Source organism: Schistocerca nitens, chromosome 1 (assembly GCF_023898315.1).
Source record: "Schistocerca nitens isolate TAMUIC-IGC-003100 chromosome 1, iqSchNite1.1, whole genome shotgun sequence".
In the NCBI taxonomy this organism is placed as follows: Eukaryota; Metazoa; Arthropoda; class Insecta; order Orthoptera; family Acrididae; genus Schistocerca; species Schistocerca nitens.
Window position 1 is genome coordinate 494913082 of NC_064614.1, and position 27469 is coordinate 494940550.

General features: G+C 41.5%; 1 long non-coding RNA gene across 1 annotated transcript in view; it reads left to right on the top strand.

Annotated features, from left to right (window-relative positions):
* The first annotated feature begins 312 nt into the window (after positions 1-312).
* Positions 313-27469, top strand: part of LOC126252695 (uncharacterized) — a 30678-nt gene continuing 3521 nt past the window's right edge. The window contains exons 1-2 of the long non-coding RNA XR_007545850.1: positions 313-865; positions 26595-26681. This is a non-coding gene — a long non-coding RNA (uncharacterized LOC126252695). The remainder of the gene's footprint in view (positions 866-26594; positions 26682-27469) is intronic.

A 27469-nucleotide genomic window follows, 5' to 3' on the forward strand; every position in this document is an offset into this window, starting at 1 on the left:
AAGTGTCCCTTTAATTAGATACATCTAATTCAACAGTCATCTAATGTTTTTTTCTTTCTTTCTTGGCTTTCATTATTAATTCCACAACATACACGTAGCTGTTGATATGAGATTTCTATTTCACTAATTGCTCCATTTTTGGATACCAAACATAGTTTTTTCTCTAATTGTAGACTCTTTGTAGGGACTTTATGTTGATTTTCTATAGATAGCAATTATAAGAACACACACAGCTGTTGATTTCCAGCTTTAGATCATTTCCACCTTAAAGTTTATAGTAAGGGTTGAAGATTATTCTCTGACAGCTTTTGAGTTATTTTTTAGGAGTAAATCCTACACTGATAAACAGAGGTAAATGTTACAGTGATGAACACAAGTATATTAAAACATGGCAAACAGTTAGCATTAGATCACAAAAGAAAAATACTGTGTAACTGATTTTTCACAAGTGTTTGTAACTAGTGACTCAATTTCAATGTTAAAGAAGTGAGAAGTCTTCAAAGCACACACTGAAGTTAAAAATAGTTGTTTTTCCCTGCCGCACTTAGTCCATTTTTAAATAAATTAAATGACTGTAAAATTCAACAGAAGCAGAGATAAGGGCAACACTCTGGATTACAGTGTCTTGAAATAGGAAGAGATAGCTACTGATTCAGAGGACAAGTTTTGTTTGTGTGTTGAAACTTCACTAACATCATTAATGCAAAATCCTCCAATCTATTGAGAGTGTAATTTGTGACAATTCTCAGATAGTTCATTCTCGTTTCTCTTGCTGTATGCTAACAGATTTGGACCATTCCCTCCATTAACAGCTGACTCGAATTGATGTCATGATGCTCTTTCACACCCAGTAATGCAACACGAGGTATGTCAACTGACTTTTAGTTGTAAAAGACACAACATAAAAAAAAAAAAAAAACTGAGAAAATTTTATTTTCCAGTCTTTTATAAAATGTGAAACATATGACCTCAAAAACCCAAGTAGAGTATTATTAGATGAGACAAAAAATGTGAGCTGAGTAAAGCTGAGCGTGTTGAAAATAGCTATGACAGAAATGATGACACATTGAAATTATTGTACATAAAATTCAATGTTTACTTTCAAAAAGTGGCAGCCGAACATTGCTTCTACAAAAATAAATTTAAAAAAAAAATCAAATGCACATAGCCTGTATTAGATTTACTCAGGCAAACACTCTATACATCAATGTCAGAATTTAATTGAAAAAATACAGCTCCTAAGGTGACTGAAAACAAATTAGGGTATTAAAAATTATCATTATTCTGACTATAGTTATTTTTCTACTTTAGTATTAAAAATCTTGTACTGATGTTACTGGGTACATCCTGTACAAAGCCCACTTAAATTAACTTCCAGTAACATAGTAGAAATGTTCATGTATAAGTGTTTGCTTTGTCAATATTTGCAGTGCTTACTAGTCAGTTGCTACTACCATTATATTACCACACACAGATAAGAAAAAGTCTGTCATTTTTAGCTGAATATTTATATTATTTCTGACCAAACAAGTTTCACCTATTCATGCTAGGCATCATCAGTGTTTGAAAAATGAAAATTGTTAATTCTCAAGATCAATACCTCTTCAACTTCTTGAATCATCGTGTGAAGAGAAATTGGATACGACGACAGTAATGATTTTGTACTTTTTGGCGGGAGGCTGAATGCTCGTCAGTATGTGGCAAGGATGAAAATCCCTGTTAACATACTCTTCATGACCAATGCATGTGCCCCAAGTCATTTTGGCATGTGAAAGTACAAATGTAAGAAAAATGGTTGTGGGGACCTCATCTTTGATGATACAAAATATCACACAGTTGAAATTCTTTGGCAGTAGGGTTGTCCTCAGTTCACTGTGAATGATTGTATTGTATGCAGGTGTTTTGTCTGTATGTACCATTGGTAGTAATAAATTCTTGTTAACCTCACTCACTAGCATCCAGCTTTATCTCACAGGCCTACTGCACTAGAATTTCTACATGGTGGACAAAATTAGCTTCTAACAGTTGTTTTGCTACGTTAATGTGTACCTTGCCTCATTCCACATCCTCAAATGCTGTCTTTCTTTAAGAATATTAATGATTTAATGAATTCTTGCCAACCACAGAAATTATTGTTTCTAACCAGTATATGACTGTTTCTACAGGAAGCAATGAAATCTGCACAAGAGTGGAAACACAGACATGTTGAACTATGGGTTGTCAAAGATACGTGATTGGAATGTGTGGTGTCCGTTCTTTCAGACATGTCCAAAAGAATAGACACCACGCATTCATATAATTGATTCGCCTCAATGGGCAATGAATCCACAACCTTCAATGTGGATGCACGTTTATGTTTGACCTCCTATGGGAATCTACAATTAGCGAATATGAAGGACATGGATGGAAACTGAGAATAGGTGGTGCTACTTGGGAATGTGAGTCAGTCCATGCATTTGCGATTAATATGGTATCCAGCAGTGGTTAATGCAACTGCCTAGTGGACAAAGATCCCAGGTTCGAGTCCCAGTCAGACACACATTTTCACTTGTCGCCACTGATTACGCATAAAGACCCGATGCCGATCTCTTTAGTTGTTGAAGTAGCATAAAAGTTTCAATTAAATATCTCTATAGACAGAATCAACATATGGCCATCAAATGAAGTACGAGGGCGGTTCAGAAAGTAACCTCCGATTGGTCACAGTGCGGGTTGTGGGGGGAGTAGCGACGCCATCTGTGCGTTCACGCACTCAACAGGTCAGTCGGCATCAAGCCGTGGTCGAGTGAATGTCGTACCTGCGCTAGTTTAGTTTTTGTGGCAGTTTGAAATGTGTGCTGCAATAGAAAACCCCGCCAAATGTGAAGTGCGTGCTGTCATAAGGTTTTTTACAGCCAAAGGATATTCTGCAGCAGCTATTCATCGTGAGCTTTGTGCCGTGTACGGACCAAGAGTTATGAGTGAAGGAGTTGTCCGTGAATGGGTACGTTTATTTAAAAGTGGATGAGAAAACGTTCATGATGAAAGAGAGGAGTGGTAGACCATCATTGGTGACTGACGAACTCATTCAGACAGTTGATGCAAAAGTTCGTGAAAATCGACGTTTCTCAATGTCGGAGTTGTCTACTGGTTTTCCACAGATTTCTAAGACTCTCTTGTACGAGATAGTGACAGCAAGATTGGGTTACCGTAAGTTCTGTGCACGATGGGTGCCCAAAATTCTTACCGACCACCACAAAACTCAAAGAATGGCCTCTGCATTAGACTTTCTGTCACGTTATGAGGACGAAGGAGAACCATTGTTAAACAGAATCGTGACCGGTGACGAAACCTGGATTAAGTACGTGAACCCTGAGACAAAAGAACAATCAAAGATGTGGGCACATTCAAATTCGCCTACCAAACCAAGAAAAGCCTCGCAAGATTTTTCTGCCAGAAAACTGATGGCAACGGTGTTTTGGGATGCCAAAGGGGTGTTGTTGGTTGAATTCATGGAACGTGGTACGACCATTAATCAAGACGTGTACTGTGAAACAATAAAAATGTTACGACGGGCTATACAGAACAAACGCCGTGGTATGCTGACTTCCGGTATCGTTTTTTTGCACGATAACGCCCGTCCTCACTCTGCTCGCAGAACAACGGCCCTTCTTGAGTCCTTCAAGTGGGACGTTATCAACCATCCACCTTACAGCCCAGACCTGGCGCCAAGTGATTATCACCTCTTCATGCATTTGAAGAAATGGCTCGGGTCACAGCGGTTTGATGACGACGAAGAGCTCAAAGATGCGGTCACAGGCTGGCTCCAGGCACAAGCGGGTGATTTTTATGCAGAAGGAATTTCAAAGCTTGTGAAGAGATACGATAAGTGCCTCAATCGCTATGGAGACTATGTAGAAAAATAGTGCAAAGATGTAGTTGTAAGATGTATATATTAAAATATTTTTATTTAACTTGGTGTATTTTTTTAAATCAACCGGAGGTTACTTTCTGAACGGCCCTCGTAATTTAGTCAGGACTAAGTTATTAACATTGGATAATAAAACAGTCAACAAATTTTATCCTTAGATTGTGACAGTATTTACACATGCAATGATGAATTCACTAGAGAGATCTAGATAATTCATTGTCTGTATAGTAGAATCAAGTGGAGCCTACGAGTCAGTAGGTAAAGCAATCCTAGACTCTAAAAGCAAATGGCACTGCCAGTGATGCCTCATGCATGTGAATGCTGGACATTAACAAGGCAGCAGACCAGAAAAAAAGTGCCCACATAGAAGAGATTCCCTATAAGAATAACAGGTATATCAGAATAGCTGTATAACGTATATGACCATATCAAAGAAGAACTATAGATGTTTAATGTTACTGATAAAGAAATAAAATGTAGGACCAAATGGAACACAATTTAAAAATGGGTGGAGCCAAAAACGGAGTAAAAGGGATGTTTGACGATGAAAGATAGATGACGAGACCAAAATCAAACAGCGGAAACAGGTAGGAATATCAGCAATGTAGGAAAAGATAGATTGCTACTTATCATAAAGAAGACACATCAAGTTGCAGAGAGGTACAATTAAAAAACACACAAAGTATTTGGCCACAGCCTTCATCAGTAACAAAGAGATGCACACCTCACACACACACACACACACACACACGACTGCCAACATCAATGTGATGCAAGCAGCAATCTGAAGGAGTCAGGGAACGGGAATTGATGATAGTGTATGGGTGGGGAGACAGAAACACTCTCTGGTGGAGTGTGCGGGGATTGGACTGACAACAGCCACAGTGTCAGGAGGTTGTGAGGCAGGGAGGTAGGGAAAAAAGGGGAGTGGGGACGGACAGGCAGAAGAATTGACAGGAAACTGCAAATAAACATGGTGGGAGAGGAGGATGGGGAAAAGATGACAGGACAGAGAGGGTGGAAACTATTGGGTGGAGGGTGCGTGAACAGCATGTTACCGTATGTTGAGGCCGGGATCATTATGGGAGCCAAGTGTGTGCTGTAAGGATAACATCCATCTGTGCAGTTCAACGAAGCTGGTGGTGGAAGTAAGATGGCTTGGGTAGTAAAGCATCAAGTGTGTTATGTTCATCAGCTGCATGTTGTCCCACAGGGTGATCCACACTCTTGGCCACAGTTTGGCAGTGGCCGTTCATCCTGGTGGATAGCTGGTACATAGTCACACCAATATAAAAGGCTGTGCAATGACTGCAGCAGAGTTTGTAAATGACATGGCTACTTTCACATGTGACCAGGCCCCTGATGCATTGCACAGCCTCTTATATTGGTATGACTACCAACCACTTGTCCACCAGAATGAACAGGAACTGCCAAACTGTGGCCAAGAGCAAAGCAGAACCCCCTGTGGCACAATATGCAGCTGAACATAATACACTTGATTTCAGTGGCTGATTCACTACATGCACCATCTGGATCCTTCCCTGTTCTGAACTACGCAGATGGCAGTTATTCTTACAACACATTCTCTGCTCCTGTAATGGCTCAGCTTCAACCTATGGTAACATACTGTCCCCGAACCCACCACCCAACAGTTTCCACCCCCTTTGTCTTATCATTCCCTCCCCATTCTCGTCTCCCACCCTGTTTATTTGTAGCCCTCTGTCAACGCATCTGCCAATCTTTCCCCACTCACCTTTTCTGCTCCTTCCCCCCCCCCCCCCCCCCCTGCCTCACAACCTCTTGATGCTGAGTCTGTTATCAGTTTAGTCTCTGCACACTTCACCAGACAGCACTTGTCTCCCCCCCCCCCCCCCCTCATTTACACTACTGACCCCTTCCCTTCCCCCTCCACATTGCTGCTTGCATCCCATGTGATGTTGCATTGTGGCCCTGTGACAGTGGAATTGGCAGTCATGTGTGCATGAGTTGTGCTTGCTTGTGTGTGTGAATGGTCTGCGTCTCTCTTTTACTGATGAAGTCTGTGGCCAAAAGCTTTATATAAGTGTCTTTTAATTGTGCCTGTTTGCAACTTGACATGTCTTCTTTATGGTAAGTAGCCATCTGTCCTTTCTTACTTTGTTAATTATGAGACCAAGGCTGTTGAGGGCAGTACTACCCAGAAATGGTTTAATCCTTGATGCTGATATAAAGAGATAGAGGAAAAACAGCCAAACTGCATACTTAGAGTTCTCTACAGCACAATCGAATTTTGAATCTGCAGAACGTAACCTTTGGTTAAATCATAGAATTATTAATCTCATAACAATCAAGCAATGGAAACTCCAGGATGGAGTGTAACAATATAATGAAAAGGGAAGTTGCCACTCACAATATAGCAGAGATGCTAAGTTGCAGATCACACAACAAAACACTGTCACAAATAAAGCCTTTGTCAAAAATAGATCACACACACAAATATGACTGCAGCCTCAGGCAACTGAAGCGACACTGCGAGCAGCAGCATCAGTGTATGATGGAAGTGGTGACTGGGTGGGGATAAGGAGGAGGCTGGGGCAGGGAGAGGGAGGGATAGGAGGGTAGGGGTGGCGAACAGTGAAGTGCTGCTGGGGTGCGTGCAGGGACGAGGTGGAGAGAGAATAGGGCAGCTATGTGCAGTCGGGAGGTTAGACGCAGTCAGGGGGTTAGGCAGAGGGCTGGGGAGAGGTGGGGAGGGAGGGTATGAGGGTAGTGGAAAAGGGGAGAGGTAACAAGACTGGGTGCAATGGTGGAATGAGGGCTGCGTAGTGCTGGGGTGGGAACAGGGAAGGAGCAGATGGGTGAGGACAATGATTAACAGAGGTTGAGGCCAGGATGGTTATGGAAATGTAGACTATATTAGAGGGAAAGTTCCAACCTGCACAATTCAAAAAAGCTGGTGTTGGTGGGAAGGATCCATATGGCACAGGCTGTGAAGCAGTAATTGAAATTAAGGATGCCATGTTTGGCAGCATGCTCAGCAAAAGTGTGGTCCACTTGTTTCTTGGCCACAGTTTGTTAGTGGCTATTCATGTGGACAGACAGGTTGTTGATTGTCATGCCCACATAGAATGCAGCATAGTGGTTGCAGCTTATATTGTAGATCACATGACTGGTTTCACAGGTAGCCCTGCCTTTGATGGGATAGGTGATGTTTGTGGCTGGACTGGAGTAGGTGGTGGTGGGAGGACGTATGGGGCAGGACTTGCATCTAGGTCTATTACAGGGGCATGAGCCATGAGGTGAGGGGTTGAGAGCAGGGGTTATGTAGGGGTGGATGAGTATATTGTGTAGGTTTGGTGGATGGCGGAATACCACTGTGGGAGGTGTGTGGAGGATAGTGGGTAGGACATTTCTCATTTCAGGGCACAACAATAGGTAGCTGAAACCCTGGCAGAGAATGTAATTCAGTAATTGGTCAGTTACTGTGCCCCCACTGAGAGAATCTGCTCTTGCAGACCAACACCTTCAACCTATTACTTGGAACCTACCTTCCTATATAAAAGATACCAACCATTTCCTCCACTGACTCTCCACAGTTCCCACCCCTTTAATTGCGGTGCCCTGCTTGCCACTATTGATGCCACCTCCCTTCTTTAAATTAACATCCCTAATACCCATGGCCTTACCAGTATTGAACACTACCTTTTCCAACACCCGATGGATTCCATACCAACAACCTCCATCCTAGTCGCCATGATCAATTATATCCTCACCCACAATTACCTGTGCTTTGAAGGCATTACCTACAAACAAATCCAGGGTACAGCTTTGGGCACCCGCATGGCACCATCCTATGCCAACCTATTCATGCTCCATCTAGAGGAATACTTCCTAAACACCCAGAATCATAAACCCCTCACTTGGTGCAGGTTCAGCAATGACATCTTTGTGAACTGGATTGAGGGTGAGGACACCCTATCCACATTCCTCCAGAGCCTCAACAACTTCGCCCCATTTACTTCACCTGGTCCTACTCAACCCAACAAGCCACCTTCCTAGATGACCTTCACCTGAAAGATGGCTACATCAGTACCTCTGTCCATATCAAACCTACTTACCACCACTTCGACAACTTCCACCCGTTTCATACAAAGTAGTCTCTTACATGTAGCCGAGCCACCCGTTGTCGTTGCATCTGCAGTGACAAGCGGTCCCTCTTGAAATATACTGAGAGTCTCACTGAAGCCTTCACAGACCATATCTTGTATAAAAACAAATCTCTCCTGCCTTATCTATCCAGTCTCCCACCACCTCCCAAAGTCTCACCGTCTGGCCACAGAGGAGTATTCCCCTCGGAACTCAGTACTACGGAGGACTGGAGCAACTGAATTACATTCTCCGCCAGGGTTTTGACTACCTCTCATTGTGCCCTGAAATGAGAAATGTCCTGACCACTATCCTTCACACACCTCCCACACTGGTATTCCACAGTCCACTGAACCTACACAATATACTCGTCCATCACTACACAACCCCTGCTCCCAACCCCTTTCCTCATGGCGTTACAAGGGCATACCCTGTAATAGATATAGATGCAAGTCCTGTTCCGTATTTCCTCCCACCACCACCTGCTCAATCTGGTCACAAACATCACCTGTCCCATCAAAGGCAGGGCTACCTGTGAAACCAGTCATGTGATCTACAACCTAAGCTGCAACCACTGTGCTGCATTCTATGTGGGCATGACAATCAACAACCTGTCTGTCCACATGAATAGCCACTGACAAACTGTGGCCAAGAAACAAGTGGACCACACTTTTGCTGAGCATGCTGCCAAACATGGCATCCTTAATTTCAATTACTGCTTCACAGCCTGTGCCATATGGATCCTTCCCACCAACACCAGCTTTTTTGAATTGTGCAGGTTGGAACTTTCCCTCTAATATAGTCTACATTTCCATAACCATCCTGGCCTCAACCTCTGTTAATCATTGTCCTCACCCATCTGCTCCTTCCCTGTTCCCACCCCAGCACTACGCAGCCCTCATTCCACCATTGCACCCAGTCTTGTTACCTCTCTCCTTTTCCACTACCCTCATACCCTCCCTCCCCACCTCTCCCCAGCCCTCTGCCTAACCCCCCAACTGCGTCTAACCTCCCGACTGCGCATAGCTGCCCTATTCTCTCTCCACCTCGTCCCTGCATGCACCCCAGCAGCACTTCACTGTTCGCCACCCCTACCCTACTATTCCTCCCCCTACCTCCCCCAGCCTCTTCCTTGTCCCCACCCAGTTGCCACTCCCATCATGCACTGGTGCTGCTGCTCGCAGTGTCACTTCAGTTGCCTGAGACTGCAGTCATGTGTGTGCAAGTTGTGTTTGCATGAGTGTGTGTATGTTTTTGATGAAAGCCTTATTGGCCGAAAAATTTATTTGTGACAGTCTTTTTGTTGAGCCTATCTGTGGCTCAGCATTTCTGTTATATAGTGAGTGGCAACTTTCCTTTTCATAATTTGATTAATCTCAAAACATACATTTCATTCAGATACATGTTGAATCTCAAAACATACATTTCATTTAGATACATGTTGCACATCATAAACATGATAAAACATAATAACTATTAAAGTAGAACTAATGAGTTGCTACTGGAAGTAAACTAGTACTATACTATGAAACACTGAAATGGCAGTCATTTCTGCCATTTCTTTCTTTGTTCTATAGCTGCCATGTCTACCTCCTTGGGCGAGTGGTCAGTGTGGTTGACTGCCATGCGGGGGGGGGGGGGGGGGGGGGTCAGATCCAATTCCTGGATGAGTTGGAGATTTTATTGACTTGGGGATTGGGTTTTGCATTGTGCTCATCATCACGTCGTCATAATCATCATCAATGGACAGATTGCTGAAGTGGCATCAGATAAAAAGACACACGAGTCGACCGATCAACCTCAGATGGGGTTTTCTGCCATATAATGCCATACAATCATTTCATTCCATAAATGGCAATATGAAATTTTTCTTTAACTTATGACCATAAGTCAATGATGATGTCAACACACTGTCACTTCAACTGTAGACACCATCAAAATAGCTTCATAATAAAAAAACATTCATTGACAGACAGACACTTGTAGTTGACACAGATTATGTGCCAACACACTACTTGGTTCACATTTCTGTTGCCAGTATGGATCATATTTCAACAATCAAGCTGTGAGAGCTACTTTGCTATCGGCAAGCAGGCCTTGACGGAAATATGCTACTTGACCAAATACTTCTGGGGCTTTGGTCCTATGCTACCACTGACACACACACACACACACACACACACTCTCTCTCTCTCTCTCTCTCTCTCTCTCTCTCTCTCTCTCTCTCTTTCATATATAGGGTGGAGAAAAACTGTGTCATCACAAAATTTTAACTCTGGATAGCTGATGCCAGTAGGAACCAAAACTACTAATGTTGTGTAGGTGAACAACGCACCATTTTTAAACTGCGGAAACTTGGCGCCACATGCTCCAATTGGCCATGGGATTGCCCTGTTGCCATTCATCAGTTGACAGGCAGCACAATGGTTGTCAGTTCACACATACAAATGTCTCTCACGCCATCACTGCCCCAACGTGATATGCACACGTGTCAAACAGGCTTTGCTGTTTGTCTCCATCTCATGTCAGAGGCAATCACATGTAAGCTTCGCTTTTGAGCACACACACATCACCTGTGATTTAGCCATACAGTAAGCCTGGCGGAACAGTATTCGTTTGAAGAACAAGATATGGTTTTTGTTTACAGACTAGCCGATGGTAATGTGCATGTAGTTCGATGGATGTATGAGGAACAGTACCCAGTAAGATGCCACCCACACCAACAAACATTTACAGCAATCCACTGGTGACGTGGCAAAACGGGTCGTTAGTGGGATAGCATGATGATGCTGGAAGACCTCGAACACGACGGGATGCTGCATTTGAAGAGACTGTTCTTGAGTGCTTCGAGGAAGCACCTACAACAAGTACTTGATCGGTTGAATGCAACATGGGGGTCACTTATCGGTTATTTGGGGGGGGGGGGGTTGAGGGATGATGGCTAGCATCCATTTAGTTTCCACCCTGTCCAAGACCTAAATCCTGTGGCGGACTGTGAACACAGGCTACGGTTTTCTCGGTGGTTTCTGCAACATGTTGTGTGAGATCTCGACTTCCACATCATTGTGTTGTTTACCGACGAGTGCACCTTCCATTGGATGGCCTTTACAACACTCAAAACATTCATTACTGGGCAAGGGAAAATCCTCATGTCACATACATCCATGGACACCAGGAACGATTTTCGCTCAACATTTGGGCTGGCATTGTGGGTGACCGTGTGATTGGGATGGTCCGCCTACCTCCTCGATTTAATGGGGAAAATTTCCTTCACTTTTTGCAAGAAACTTTATGTCACACCACCCGACTTTTTCCTGAGGGGATTCTCCAAGGTTCCAGTTCACCCACCTGGATGCAAACCACCTTGAAAAATGCCACCAATCACATCAGGGCAATGTCAGGAATCTTTGAAAGTGTTTGGCAAAACACCGCTCAACGTTACCAGGCTTTTGTCGTGTCAGAGGGTCACCATTTTGAGCACCTGCTTTGAGTGAACAATGTCCTAGCTACAAAAAAGGCCCTTTTCAGGGTGGACACAATTTGTAAAAGACTTTCTGTATGTGAACTAGCAGCTGTTGATGGGTTTGTTCCCGGTGTGCCTTATCAAGAAACAACGGATACGTCGGGATCCCAGTGGCTTCGCCCTCAAGCCCCCAGAGTGGTAGGCTTGGTAGGCTGGCATGCTACCACCTAGCATGTGGGCTGTCTTGGATACATCGCGATCTCTGGCAGGCAAAGCATTCGCGGTCATGCATTGTCCAGAGCATCCGGCAACAGGGCAACCCCGCGGCCAATCGGAGCACATGGTGCCAAGTTTCCGCAGTTTAAAAATTGTGCATTGTCAGCCTACACAACATTAGTAATTTTGGTTCCTATTGGCATCAGCTATCCAAGGTTAAAATTTCGTGCCACAATTTTTCTCCACCCTTTTCTGTCTGTTTAGTTGTCTTACAGCAATTTTCTGGAGTTTAAATATCTAGCATGTGCTATTTGTGCTTCCCCAGAGAAAACTATGTTCATTCATACATTGGAAATAACTGTGATATCGTAAGACCAGAGTAGTGCAGGTGTAGGTCTAATAATAAATGAGAAAATAGGAATGTAGATAAGCTACTGTAAACAGCATAGTGAACATATTATACTAGCCAAAACAGACATGTAGCTGACATCTGCCAAGTAGCTCCATGCTAGCTCCACAGGTAATAGAGACATTGAACTTACAATGAGATAAAAAAAATTATTCAGTTAGTTAAGAGAGATGAAAATTTATTGCAATGGAAGATTGGAGTTCATTTGCAGGAAAAGGAATGAAAGGGGAAGCTGCCTGATAGATTTTGCACAGAGTATAATTTAATCACTGTTTACATTTGGTTTCAAACTCAGAACAAAACATTTTATGCTAGAAAGAGATTTACCTGACAATAAAAAGTTTCAGTTATATAGTGGTAAGACAGCTATGTAGACATCAGAAGTTAAATTACAAAGCATTTCCAAGGGCAGAGGATTATATAATCAAAACTACTGAATTTAATTGATGGAAGGAGAAAATATAAAAATACAGCATGTGAAGCAGGTCAAAAGGGAATACAGATGTCTTAAATATGAGCACAAAAAATTGGCAAAGGAGAAATGCAGAGCTATAGAAGCACACATGCATGGCTATGGGAGAGATAAAAGCTGCATATAGGAACATTAAAAAGACCTCTGGTAAAAAGAGAAGCAACTGTTTGAATACTAAGAGATGATATGGCAAGCCATTGCTGAGCAAAGAAGGGAAGGCTGAAGAGTGAAAGGAATATATAGGACTGTTGTTGTTGTGGTCTTCAGTCCTGAGACTGGTTTGATGTAGCTCTCCATGATACTCTATCCTGTGCAAGCTTTTTCATCTCCCAGTACCTACTGCAACCTACATCCTTCTGAATCTGCTTAGTGTATTCATCTCTTGGTCTCCCTCTACGATTTTTACCCTCCACGCTGCCCTCCAATACTAAATTAGTGATCCCTTGATGCCTCAGAACATGTCCTACCAACCGATCCCTTCTTCTGGTCAAGTTGTGCCACAAACTCCTCTTCTCCCCAATTATATTCAATACCTCCTCATTAGTTATGTGATCTACCCATCTAATCTTCAGCATTCTTCTGTAGCACCACATTTCGAAAGCTTCTATTCTCTTCTTGTCCAAACTATTTATCGTCCATGTTTCACTTCCATACATGGCTACACTCCATACAAATACTTTCAACACTCCATACAAATACTTTCAGAAATGACTTCCTGACACTTAAATCTATACTCGATGTTAACAAATTTCTCTTCTTCAGAAACGCTTTCCTTGCCATTGCCAGTCTACATTTTATATCCTCTCTACTTCGACCATCATCAGTTATTTTGCTCCCCAAATAGCAAAACTCCTTTACTACTTTAAGTGTCTCATTTCCTAATCTAATTCCCTCAGCATCACCCAACTTAATTAGACTACATTCCATTATCCTTGTTTTGCTTTTGTTGATGTTCATCTTATATCATCCTTTCAAGACACTGTCCATTCCATTCAACTGCTCTTCCAAGTCCTTTGCTGTCTCTGACAGAATTACAATGTCATCGGCGAACCTCAAAGTTTTTACTTCTTCTCCATGAATTTTAATACCTACTCCGAATTTTTCTTTTGTTTCCTTTACTGCTTGCTCAATATACAGATTGAATAACATCGGGGAGAGGCTACAACCCTGTCTTACTCCCTTCCCAACCACTGCTTCCCTTTCATGTCCCTCGACTCTTATAACTGCCATCTGGTTTCTGTACAAATTGTAAATAGCCTTTCGCTCCCTGTATTTTACCCCTGCCACCTTTAGAATTTGAAAGAGAGTATTCCAGTCAACATTGTCAAAAGCTTTCTCTAAGTCTACAAATGCTAGAAACGTAGGTTTGCCTTTCCTTAATCTTTCTTCTAAGATTAGTCGTAAGGTGAGTATTGCCTCACGTGTTCCAGTGTTTCTACGGAATCCAAACTGATCTTCCCCGAGGTTGGCTTCTACTAGTTTTTCCATTCGTCTGTAAAGAATTCGTGTTAGTATTTTGCAGCTGTGACTTATTAAACTGATAGTTCGGTAATTTTCACATCTGTCAACTCCTGCTTTCTTTGGGATTGGAATTATTATATTCTTCTTGAAGTCTGAGGGTATTTCGCCTGTTTCATACATCTTGCTCACCAGATGGTAGAGTTTTCTCAGGACTGGCTCTCCCAAGGCCGTCAGTAGTTCCAATGGAATGTTGTCTACTCCGGGGGCATTGTTTCGACTCAGGTCTTTTAGTGCTCTGTCAAACTCTTCACGCAGTATCATATCTCCCATTTCATCTTCATCTACATCCTCTTCCATTTCCATAATATTGTCCTCAAGTACATCGCCCTTGTATAGACCCTCTATATACTCCTTCCACCTTTCTGCTTTCCCTTCTTTGCTTAGAACTGGGTTTACATCTGAGCTCTTGATATTCATACAAGTCGTTCTCTTATCTCCAAAGGTCTCTTTAATTTTCCTGTAGGCAGTATCTATCTTACCCCTAGTGAGATAAGCCTCTACATCCTTACATTTGTCCTCTAGCCATCCCTGCTTAGCCATTTTGCACTTCCTGTCGATCTCATTTTTGAGACATTTGTATCCCTTTTTGCCTGCTTCATTTACTGCATTTTTATATTTTCTCCTTTCATCAATTAAATTCAATATTTCTTCTGTTACCCAAGGATTTCTACTAGCCCTCGTCTTTTTACCTACTTGATCCTCTGCTGCCTTCGATACTTCAACCCTCAAAGCTACCCATTCTTCTTCTACTGTATTTCATTCCCCCATTCCTGTCAATTGTTCCCTTATGCTCTCCCTGAAACTCTGTACAACCTCTGGTTCTTTCAGTTTATCCAGGTCCCATCTCCTTAAATTCCCACCTTTTTGCAGTTTCTTCAGTTTTAATCTACAGGTCATAACCAATAGATTGTGGTCAGAGTCCACATCTGCCCCTGGAAATGTCTTACAATTTAAAACCTGGTTCCTAAATCTCTGTCTTACCATTATATAATCTATCTGATACCTTTTAGTATCTCCAGGGTTCTTCCATGTATACAACCTTCTTTCATGATTCTTAAACCAAGTGTTAGCTATGATTATGTTGTGCTCTGTGCAAAATTCTACCAGGTGGCTTCCTCTTTCATTTCTTAGCCCCAATCCATATTCACCTACTATGTTTCCTTCTCTCCCTTTTCCTACACTCGAATTCCAGTCACCCATGACTATTAAATTTTCGTCTCCCTTCACAATCTGAATAATTTCTTTTATTTCATCATACATTTCTTCAATTTCTTCGTCATCTGCAGAGCTAGTTGGCATATAAACTTGTACTACTGTAGTAGGTGTGGGCTTCATATCTATCTTGGCCACAATAATGCGTTCACTATGCTGTTTGTAGTAGCTTACCCGCATTCCTACTTTCCTATTCATTATTAAACCTACTCCTGCATTACCCCTATTTGATTTTGTGTTTATAACCCTGTAGTCACCTGACCAGAAGTCTTGTTCCTCCTGCCACCGAACTTCACTAATTCCCACTATATCTAACTTCAACCTATCCATTTCCCTTTTTAAATTTTCTAACCTACCTGCCCGATTAAGGGATCTGACATTCCACGCTCCGATCCGTAGAACGCCAGTTTTCTTTCTCCTGATAACGACATCCTCTTGAGTAGTCCCCGCCCGGAGATCCGAATGGGGGACTATTTTACCTCCAGAATATTTTACCCAAGAGGACGCCATCATCATTTAATCATACAGTAAAGCTGCATGCCCTCGGGAAAAATTACGGCTGTAGTTTCCCCTTGCTTTCAGCCGTTCACAGTACCAGCACAGCAAGGCCGTTTTGGTTATTGTTACAAGGCCACATCAGTCAATCATCCAGACTGTTGCCCTTGCAACTACTGAAAAGGCTGCTGCCCCTCTTCAGGAACCACACGTTTGTCTGGCCTCTCAACAGATACCCCTCCGTAGTGGTTGCACCTACGGTACGGCTATCTGTATCGCTGAGGCACGCAAGCCTCCCCACCAATGGCAAGGTCCATGGTTCATGGGGGGGATATAGGACTACACAAGGGAAACAAAATATTGTGGAAAGGGAAAAGGAACTAGGTGGAAATTAGATTGGAGGTATTATACTGTGAGAGAGCTCTAAAAGTCCAAACTCAAAACAAAGCCTCTGGAGTAGATAACATCCCCTCAGAATTATTCAGACTTTTGGGAGAGCAATCCAAGATATACATTTTGGAATTCTGAAAGTGGTAGAGATAAAATACAGGATGCAAGAGGTTATCTACGATCAGGGGCGCTGACTTATAAAACATATTGGGGGGGGGGGGCATACTGGGGATCTTGCCCTGGGAAATTTTCTAAATTTTAGATGAAAAATAGTGAGGTTTAAAGTTTTTTAAGCATTTTAGAGTCATATGACCAACATTAGAACCCCAAAAACTGGACTCTCAATAACCCGACACTCCGGGGAAACTCGACAAGCCTGACACATTTTATTGGCCTTGAAAAAAGAAACAAAACATAAACACACATGGTATTTTCATAAAAAGCTAATTTAATTTACAGTAATAATCATGCTTATAGACTATTATGGAGCAGTGAATATATAGCTCTTAGAAAACTGAAATTATATTTAAATAAATCCTAAACTATCATTAAAAGAATGAAACACAAAATATCGCTGTCACACAGTAATAGCACTTTGATTAATAAGTGAAATAGCTAATTTAAACTTACTTTGAATAAGGCTCAGGTTTCATTAAATAAAAACAATATCTCAGAGTTGATGCTTTAATACAGTTAATGCAGTATGCCTAATACTTTCAGCCAATAAGTATGTAAATAGTGTGTTTTAATTGGGTCTTACACCCTAAAAATATTTAAGTATTTGAAAATAACTCATACAGTACTATAGTAATACAGTACTAAACTAGTACTAATATTTTGAAACTGAAAATTTAACATTATGTATGTATTTAATTCTCTATTTTATAAAGATTTTTAATATTGCTCTAAATGCCATTATTAGGCTAGAGTGTCTTTAGAAAGGTGCAAATGTCAACCGTCTGATTGGATTACTGATTGATGACTGGTCAGATATCCAATTCATCCAAAACATCTCGGTGGGCATGAAGAACAGGCAAGTTGTTCAATCGCTTCTGTCCCATTGTTGATCGGAGATATGACTTCAGATGTCCAAGGGCACTAAATGACCATTCTGCTGTTGCTGTCTTGATTGGAACTACTTGGAGAAGTTTGATGCACTTCACTGCTTTAGATAACATTTCTCCAACTGCAGGCCCTTGTGTAATGTACTTTCTTACACCATGCATGTTTTTTAAGACCAGTTGTTTTTTATTAGCAATATCGGCTGACATATTCAATTGTAAGTGCAGTCTCTCAATGTCTAGATCATTTTTGAAAAACTCAGTTGATTTTTCCAAATTTGTTTCACCTCTCTTTACTAAAAGCAAGCACTCTTGTTCAGCTGCAATGACCTGTGTGAGTCCACATGAAGCAAACTGCTCAGTAATGCAAGACTGCACAGTTTCGCAAACTTCAATGCAAATAGCTTTGTAGTGTTCCTTTGGGGTTTTGAAAACGTGCGGTGAGCTGGCTTCGTTGTTATCATACTTCTTTGGTATACTTCGATTTCGGGGCAGCGAAGGATCATCAACTTATGAAGGTTTTTCTTTTAAACACAATTCCCAAAAGTGTTCAAAACTATCACACCTTCCATTCAATACACAAATCAAGCCCTCATACATTTTTTCCAGATCAGCAACACTTAGATGAGAGCATTGAATTTTTTCATTGACATCCTCTACTGGGTTCATTGCAAGGCAACAAAGACATAAAAAGAAATACGTCTTGAACTGTAACACTGACTCAAGGTAGCCTGCATATTTATAACTGCTTCTGTTTTGTCCTCTGCAGAAAATGTTTCAAAAAGCTCTAGAAGTTCTTCAAAGTTTTTCAATATTCTCAGGATACTAGAAGCTTGCATAGTCCATTGAGTCGGGCAAAGGGGTCATAGACCAGCTTGGTCATTGGAGCTCTCACAATGTATGCTTCTGAAAAGTTCCATCCTTTTTGTGAATTCTCTTACAATGTTTATTAAGTACTTGGCTAAAGCCATATATAATGGCAGAGATTGTCTACAACTGCCAAGTCTAAACTGTGAGCAGTGCAGTGCACATAATGTGCTTTTGGTTGTATATCCAAAACTTTTTTTTTTTTAGTCCTTTGAACTTACCTCTCATATTCGAGGCACCATCATAGCACTGTCCTCTTAAGTTATCCATTGGAAAATCAAGGTGAACAAAAACGTCTTTTAAAATACTAAACAGAGTTTTTGATTCAGTGTTGGGGGTCTCGTATAAGCCAATAACAAAAGTCTTCATTGATGATTAAGGAATCATTGACAGTACAAATACAAAATGACACTTGTTCGTGAATCAAAGAATCACTTGTTTCATCAACCATAATAGAAAAAATGGTCAGTCTTCTTGATTGAAGCCAATACCTTTTTCAACAGAGACGTTTCTAGTAGATCAATGATCTCGTTTTGAATATCAAGGGATGTCCACTTATACTCCGAATGCCCTAACCAATCTTTTTAACTCAGGTATGTCATTCTTTCAGAGTTCCAACAATTGAAAAAAAAAAATTGAGTTTACATCCTCATGCCCTCTTAATTGCTAGTCCTCACTGGCATAGAAATTGCACGGTATTAAAAATTGTCTCAAGAGCTAGGCGCCCTTTCTTCATATCACTATCTAACTGTTCATTCAATTGGGAGGCCACACTTAGGTTAGTGATAGAATTTAGTCTCAGAACATCTTCTTTATGTGTAAACATATTTTCATGAAGACAGAATTTTTCCAAAGCCTATTTCCAGTTATAAAACCCTACAGAAGTAATGCATCTCCCTTTTTTGAAGAAAATTTTAAGAGATTTTTAGCATCTGTCTCTTTGCAGGTTTTGCAAAAAAATCTTTTTCAGTAGATGCTTCATATTCTAGCCATGTATATTTGATGAACCAAGAATTCTGAAATGATCTTTCCTTACCGGATTGTCCACGTTTCGGCTGTGAACGGTTCTCACCTGAAGACAATGAAGGCAACTGATGACACAATTGTTGGAGGTTGACTTAGGTATCATCAAATTCCAAACGCGCCTTTTTGGTAACAAATTTATCCATTGTAAACTTAATTCACAATACACTAAGAGACTAAAGTAAACAAATAAAATACAGTCATATAAAATAGTTCACTAGACACTAAAGTCGGAACACTAAACACGTCTGCAGCATGTGCACAACGTAACTATCCACATTGAATGACTGTGACAGCAGGGTGGGGTTTATATAGACACGGCGTTGTAATGTCTCAAAGCGTCATGGCATTGTAATGTCTCGAAGCGTCAAGGCGATGCGAGGCAGAGGGTTCCAGGCGCTTCTGCTCCAGTCCTTACGATGTCGCTGTGGCCACAGTGCTGGTCTGCCGGCGCCAGACTTAACGTGAAGGTTCGTGAACCAGGACAAATTTTAAGTATGCTCGCAGCACCGTAACACTATCGTGATTCACACCATTCATTTTCAATTAACCTCCTTACTACCGCAATAATTATTTGCTTTAAGTCATTACTGAATGTACACTCCTGGAAATGGAAAAAAGAACACATTGACACCGGTGTGTCAGACCCACCATACTTGCTCCGGACACTGCGAGAGGGCTGTACAAGCAATGATCACATGCACGGCACAGCGGACACACCAGGACCCGCGGTGTTGGCCGTCGAATGGCGCTAGCTGCGCAGCATTTGTGCACCGCCGCCGTCAGTGTCAGCCAGTTTGCCGTGGCATACGGAGCTCCATCGCAGTCTTTAACACTGGTAGCATGCCGCGACAGCGTGGACGTGAACCGTATGTGCAGTTGACGGACTTTGAGCGAGGGCGTATAGTGGGCATGCGGGAGGCCGGGTGGACGTACCGCCGAATTGCTCAACACGTGGGGCGTGAGGTCTCCACAGTACATCGATGTTGTCGCCAGTGGTCGGCGGAAGGTGCACGTGCCCGTCGACCTGGGACCGGACTGCAGCGACGCATGGATGCACGCCAAGACCGTAGGATCCTACGCAGTGCCGTAGGGGACAGCACCGCCACTTCCCAGCAAATTAGGGACACTGTTGCTCCTGGGGTATCGGCGAGGACCATTCGCAACCGTCTCCATGAAGCTGGGCTATGGTCCCGCACACCGTTAGGCCGTCTTCCGCTCACGCCCCAACATCGTGCAGCCCGCCTCCAGTGGTGTCGCGACAGGCGTGAATGGAGGGACGAATGGAGACGTGTCGTCTTCAGCGATGAGAGTCGCTTCTGCCTTGGTGCCAATGATGGTCGTATGCGTGTTTGGCGCCGTGCAGGTGAGCGCCACAATCAGGACTGCATACGACCGAGGCACACAGGGCCAACACCCGGCATCATGGTGTGGGGAGCGATTTCCTACACTGGCCGTACACCACTGGTGATCGTCGAGGGGACACTGAATAGTGCACGGTACATCCAAACCGTCATCGAACCCATCGTTCTACCATTCCTAGACCGGCAAGGGAACTTGCTGTTCCAACAGGACAATGCACGTCCGCATGTATCCCGTGCCACCCAACGTGCTCTAGAAGGTGTAAATCAACTACCCTGGCCAGCAAGATCTCCGGATCTGTCCCCCATTGAGCATGTTTGGGACTGGATGAAGCGTCGTCTCACGCGGTCTGCACGTCCAGCACGAACGCTGGTCCAACTGAGGCGCCAGGTGGAAATGGCATGGCAAGCCATTCCACAGGACTACATCCAGCATCTCTACGATCGTCTCCATGGGAGAATAGCAGCCTGCATTGCTGCGAAAGGTGGATATACACTGTACTAGTGCCGACATTGTGCATGCTCTGTTGCCTGTGTCTATGTGCCTGTGGTTCTGTCAGTGTGATCATGTGATGTATCTGACCCCAGGAATGTGTCAATAAAGTTTCCCCTTCCTGGGACAATGAATTCACGGTGTTCTTATTTCAATTTCCAGGAGTGTATTTTAAAAGGTAACTATCATCAAACAAGGAAAATAAAAAATTACAACATAATTTCGTGATTTTACGAAGCATCATATAACTAATAATTTTCTTAAATTATTTGGGGGGGGGGGGGGGGTTCTGCAATTGTAAGAGTCAAAGGACACAGAAGAAAAGTAGTAGTTGAGAAGGGAGAGACACCTATGCCTGTACCTTGTACTGGATCTTGTTCATTCTCTATACTGAGCAAGATGTAAAGATAACCTAGTAGAAATTTGGAATGGAAATTAATGTTCAGTGGAAAGAAATACAAACTTTGAGGTTTGATGGTGACATTGTAAATCTTCCAGACAGCCATGCTCGGTAGCCTCGCAGTCTGAGGCGCCTCGCCATGGATTCACATGCCACACCCCCTTTGGAGGTTCGAGTCTTCCCTGGGGCATGCGTGTGTGTGTTGTCCTTAGTGTAAGTTAGTTTAAGTTCAATTAAGTAGTGTGTAAGCCTATGGACTGATGACCTCAGCAGTTTCGTCCCATAGGAACTTACCACAAATTTCCAAATTTTCTGCCAGACAGAACAAAGCCCATGGAAGATCAGTTGAACAGAATTGATGTCTTGGAAAGAAGTTATAAGGTGAACATCAACAGTATATGTATTCCACTGTCAAAGGTATCAGAATGATTTTTGCTTATAACATGCAACTCTGTCATTTCCAGACTAACGTCCTTTACCTCATTTTTATTTATTTATTTATTTATTTATTGTTCCGTGGGACCACATTTAGGAGAAGTCTCCATGGTCATGGAACGAGTCAATACATGAAATTATAACACGATTGTAGAAACAGATAAAATGAAATATAAGAAACATATTCAGGCGACAAGACGTTAGTTTAAATAAAGAAAATCAAGAATGTAACACTGGAATTTGCTTAATTTTTTAGCTCTTCCAGGAGCTCCTCGACAGAATAGAAGGAGTGAGCCATGAGGAAACTCTTCAGTTTAGACTTAAAAGTGTTTGGGCTACTGCTAAGATTTTTGAGTTCTTGTGGTAGCTTATTGAAAATGGATGCAGCAGAATAGTGCACTCCTTTCTGCACAAGAGTCAAGGAAGTGCATTCCACATGCAGATTTGATTTCTGCCTAGTATTAACTGAGTGAAAGCTGCTAACTCTTGGGAATAAGCTAATATTGCTAACAACAAACGACATTAAAGAAAATACATACTGTGAGGGCAATGTCAAAATTCCCAGACTATTGAATAGGGGTCGACAAGAGGTTTTCGAACTTACACCATACATAGCTCGAACAGCCTGTTTTTGAGCCAAAAATACCCTTTTTGAATCAGAAGAATTACCCCAAAAAATAATACCATATGACATAAGCGTATGAAAATATGTGAAGTATACTACTTTTCGTGTTGAAATGTCACTTATTTCAGATACTGTTCTAATGGTAAATAAAGCGGCATTTAGTTTCTGAACAAGATCCTAAACATGGGCTTTCCACAACAGCTTACTATCTATCCGTATGCCTAGGAACTTGAACTGTTCCGTCTCGCTTATAACATGCCCATTCTGTCTGATTAAAATGTCAGTTCTTGTTGAATTGTGAGTTAGAAACTGTAAAAACTGAGTCTTACTGTGATTTAGCATCAAATTATTTTCCACAAGCCACAAACTTCCCCTTACTCCATAATGTTCCAACTTCTGCAGTAATATTTTGTGGTCAACACAGTCAAAAGCCTTCGTTAAATCAAAGAAAACACCTAACATTCGCAACCTTTTATTTAATCCGTCCAAAACCTCACAGAGAAAAGAGACTATAGCATTTTCAGTTGTTAAGCCATTTCTAAAACCAAACTGTACATTTGACAGCAAATTATGTGAATTTAAATGCTGCAGTAACCTTGTATATACAATCCTCTCGATAACTTTAGCAAACACCGATGGCATAGAAATAGGTCTATAATTGTCAACATTATCCCTGTCTCCCCTTTTATAAAGTGGCTTCACTACCGAGTACTTTAATCGGTCAGGAAACCGACCACTCCTAAAGGAAAAGTTACAGATATGGCTAAGTACTGAGCTAATATACGTGGAACAATACTTCAGTATTCTGCTAGATACCCCGTCATATCCATGAGAGTTCTTGGTCTTTAGTGATTTAATTATTAACTCAATCTCCCTCTTGTCAGTATCAAGGAGGAGCATTTCAGGTAACAGTCTCGGAACACTTTTTTCTAAGAGCGCTATATGATTCCCTGTTGGGACTAGGTTTCTATTTAGTTCACTTGTTATATTCAGAAAGTGATTATTAAATAGTGTATATATATATATATATGCGACTTATCAGTAACACGGACATTCCCACTACGCACTGATTCTATATCCTCGACCTGTCTCTGCAGACCAGCCACTTCCTTTACGACTGACCATATGGTTTTAATTTTATCCTGAGACTTAGCTATTCTATCTGCATACCACATACTTTTTGCCTTCCTAATAACTTTTTTAAGCACCTTACAATACTGTTTGTAATGGGCTGCTGCATTTAGATTTTGACTGTTTCTAACGTTTTGATATAATTGCCACTTTGTTCTACAAGATATTCTTATCCCATTAGTCAGCCACCCAGGCTGCCTGTTTGTGCTAGTACCCTGTTTTGAACGTTCTAACGGAAAGCAACTTTCAAAGAGCACGAGAAAAGTCTTGAGGAAAGCATTATATTTATCGTCTACTGTATCAGCACTATAAACATCTTGCCACTCTTGTTCCTTGATAAGGTTTACAAAAGTCTGTACAGCAACTGGATCAGCTTTCCTAAAAAGTTGGTAACTATATTTAACATGTGTTGCAGCACAAAAATCTTTTAGACTTAAAATTTGTGCATCATGATCTGAAAGGCCATTCACCTTTTTGCTAACAGAATGCCCTTCTAATAATGACGAATGAACAAAAATATTGTCTATGGTTGTTCTACTGTTCCCTTGCACTCTCGTTGGAAAGAATACGGTTTGCATAAGATTATATGAATTAAGGAGGTCTACCAGCATCCTTTTCCTTGCACAATCACTTATACAATTAATATTGAAGTCACCACATATAACTAACTTTTTGTATTTCCTATAAAGTGAACCAAGAACCTCCTCTAGCTTTAGCAAAAATGTTGTGAAATCGGAGTCTGGGGATCTATAAATAACAACAGTAAGAAGTTTAGCTCCACTAAATTTAACCACACCTGCACAACATTCAAACACCTTTTCAGTGCAGTACTTTGAAACATCAATTGACTCAAATGGGATACCGTTTTTCACATACATGGCTACTCCCCCACACCGCAAAGAGCTCCTAGAAAAGCTGCCAGCCAACCTGTATCCTGGTAAGGGAAGCCTCTGAATTATCTCCTTATTTAAGAAGTGTTCAGATATACCAATAATTTCAGAGTCAACATCTATAAGCAGTTCACTAACTTTATCTCTAATACCTTGTATATTTTGATGAAATATACTAATTCCCTCATTAATCAGATACCCAAGCTTTGTAGAAAGTGGTTTCTTTGTTAGAGAGACTTCCCTTAAGCAGGAATACCTATCAGCTGACTTCAATCTAAAAAAGGTACAGCTCTAACACCCACAACTACCGGAATTTTCCCATGAGTGATCCCACCACCCCCACCTATGCTGTCACCTATAAGTTTTGCCAACCTCCCCTTCCCATACCTGTTGAGGTGCAGGCCATGTCTAGTGAAACCCGTCCTGCTGATAGACTCCACCGACACCACTGAAATGTGACTCATGCCTTCTGTCATCAGCGCACCCCCAAGTCTCATGTTATTACGCCTGACGGCTGTATTAAGATGAGGCCGATCGTGACGCTGAAACAGTTCCACGAAATGCACATTCGTGTTGCCAGTCTGAGTGGCTATCTTTTCCAGGTCACCATCTATGTCATACTCCCCATCCCTATCAATACTATTACCAGCCCCACCCACAATCACTACCTGATCCTCTTTAGTAAAATCCCTACATAACCCCCCTATGTTAACAGTCACCTGAGCCAATCCTGCATTAGGCTTCACAATGCTGGTGACCTGGTACTCACTCCCAAAAACTTCCTGCAACTGCTGGCCTACACCTCTACCATGAGAACTACCTAACAGCAGAACCTTCTTCTTTCTCTTAGACTTTGCAACTGTCCTAGCCACCGTAACTGCTGAGGTCTGCTGCATACTTCCTACATCTACAGCTACTAGAGATTCCTCTCCACTAGACTCTGACAGTTGGTCATATCTATTACAAACACCAATAGTAAAACTATCTGAAAATCTCCTTCTCCTAGCAGATCTCTTGCCAACAGCCAGCTCCCATTCCCCAACCCCCTTCTCCCTCCTCATCCTATCTAGCTCCTCCTGTGCATTTTTCAACTGCACCTGAAGGGCACAGATCTTACGCTCCTGCTCCTCTATCAACTTACTCTTGCTACATAACCTGCAGTTCCAGGAGAGGATCTCACCAGAATGCCCACTGGCTTCCCCACTGCATTCCCCCCAGTGAAAATACTTCGAACAAGTCTCACACCGCAATCCACTACTCACGAACCTACGGCAAAGCCCACACTTCTCACTCATGGTAAAATTTTACAATTATTGAAACAAGAAAACAACTTTATCTAAGTTCCGCTACTACAATAAGAAGATGTTAAGAACTGACTACAATAATCACAAACTTGCTTTACAAGGGAAGTAACTACTATTATTGACAGTATTAATCAAGAACAAATGAGAATATAACAAAATACTAACACAGAAAGAAAATCAAACGTCTAATGACAGTAACGAAACTGAAAGCAGTTCGCAAAGATTTCTTCTGAAGTTATTTCACCGGAAAACACCAAGAACACCGGTTGAAGACTACTAAAGTTCCTAAATAAACTACTATACACAAACAATTAATTAGTACTTAGCTTTCGATGCGCCGCTACAGCTGCAACTGGTCAGCGCGGAATGTAAACACGGGTAAGAGGTTAAGTTGCTCGATACGAAACACTCACAAATATCAGGCCACAACACAAGAAATGCAGAGGTGAATGAAGAAACCAGTAATAAGTCCAAATTAATACATTTACTTTTTTCAACAATCCTTGAAAGTTTGTATCATTGCCATGTATGTCTCATAGAAACACTTTGGCTTTGTAAAGGAAGCCTTGCTTTTGGAACTCCAGGAATAATGATCAGTTCTTGTTTCATTGTTAGCAAATGCAAAGGACTGTTGTGTTCCTTCACATCATCACTCATCCTAGCTCTAAGCCTGACAGGATTTATTGCACCACTTCAAATGAGACGATTTTAACTACCCATCATAAAGTTCAGATTTGACTCCAAGTAATTATTATTATTTTTCATGATATGAAAGGGTGTTTTATGTACAGGTGATTCGACACTGACACAGAACTTCAAGACGCCATCAATGACTAGCTGCAGTCTCAGATGGCAGAAACTGATGAGTCTACAAACTGGTCAGTACAATAAATAATTCTGAGTACACTCTAATACAATTTTTGTAGGTGTATTGATGTCCAACTTGTAACAGAATGTGATTTATTTCTGGACAGCCCTCTAACAGGATGACAATTATTGAACTATTTGAAATAAAATCATCGTAACTTCTGAATGGTTTGTGTTACGATGTTCAAACTGCACAGTTGTGTACCGATATACTGTACAAAATATTAAAATGTGTGATGAAAAGTCGGACACAAAACAAAGTAAACTGAAAATAGTAAAAAACTCTGAAAATGTGCTTGCAATTAGCTCTCATAATGGTAATTTATAATAAAATGAAATAATAATGGCACAAACAGACTCTATAAGATAACTGTATAGTATCTCTATGATAATAGATTAGTCCTTTACTCGCTTACAAAAGAAACTAAAAAGACCAGTGTTATTACACACTCTCTGTTCTAGTCTTGAAGCTAACACACATTATGGCGTCCATTACGCATTGTAAGTTGTAAATTTTAAATAATATATGATAATTTATGCTTATTGTGTATTTTTTCCTTCATATGCCTAGTGACCTTCATGCAGAAATAAAAATATTATTTGTAAGGTTTTCAGCGCACTGGATAAACGACAAGAATGTTCAAACAATCTACCGTTCTTGGCAGACATCTTGTGTAGGAAAAATTTCATTGCTTTCCATCATCAACAAATGCATTAAAATATTTGCACCATAATTATTAAGGAAAATTTTATGTTGTATGAAAGTAAAAACTAAGATCAGATATTGGCCACTTCTTGG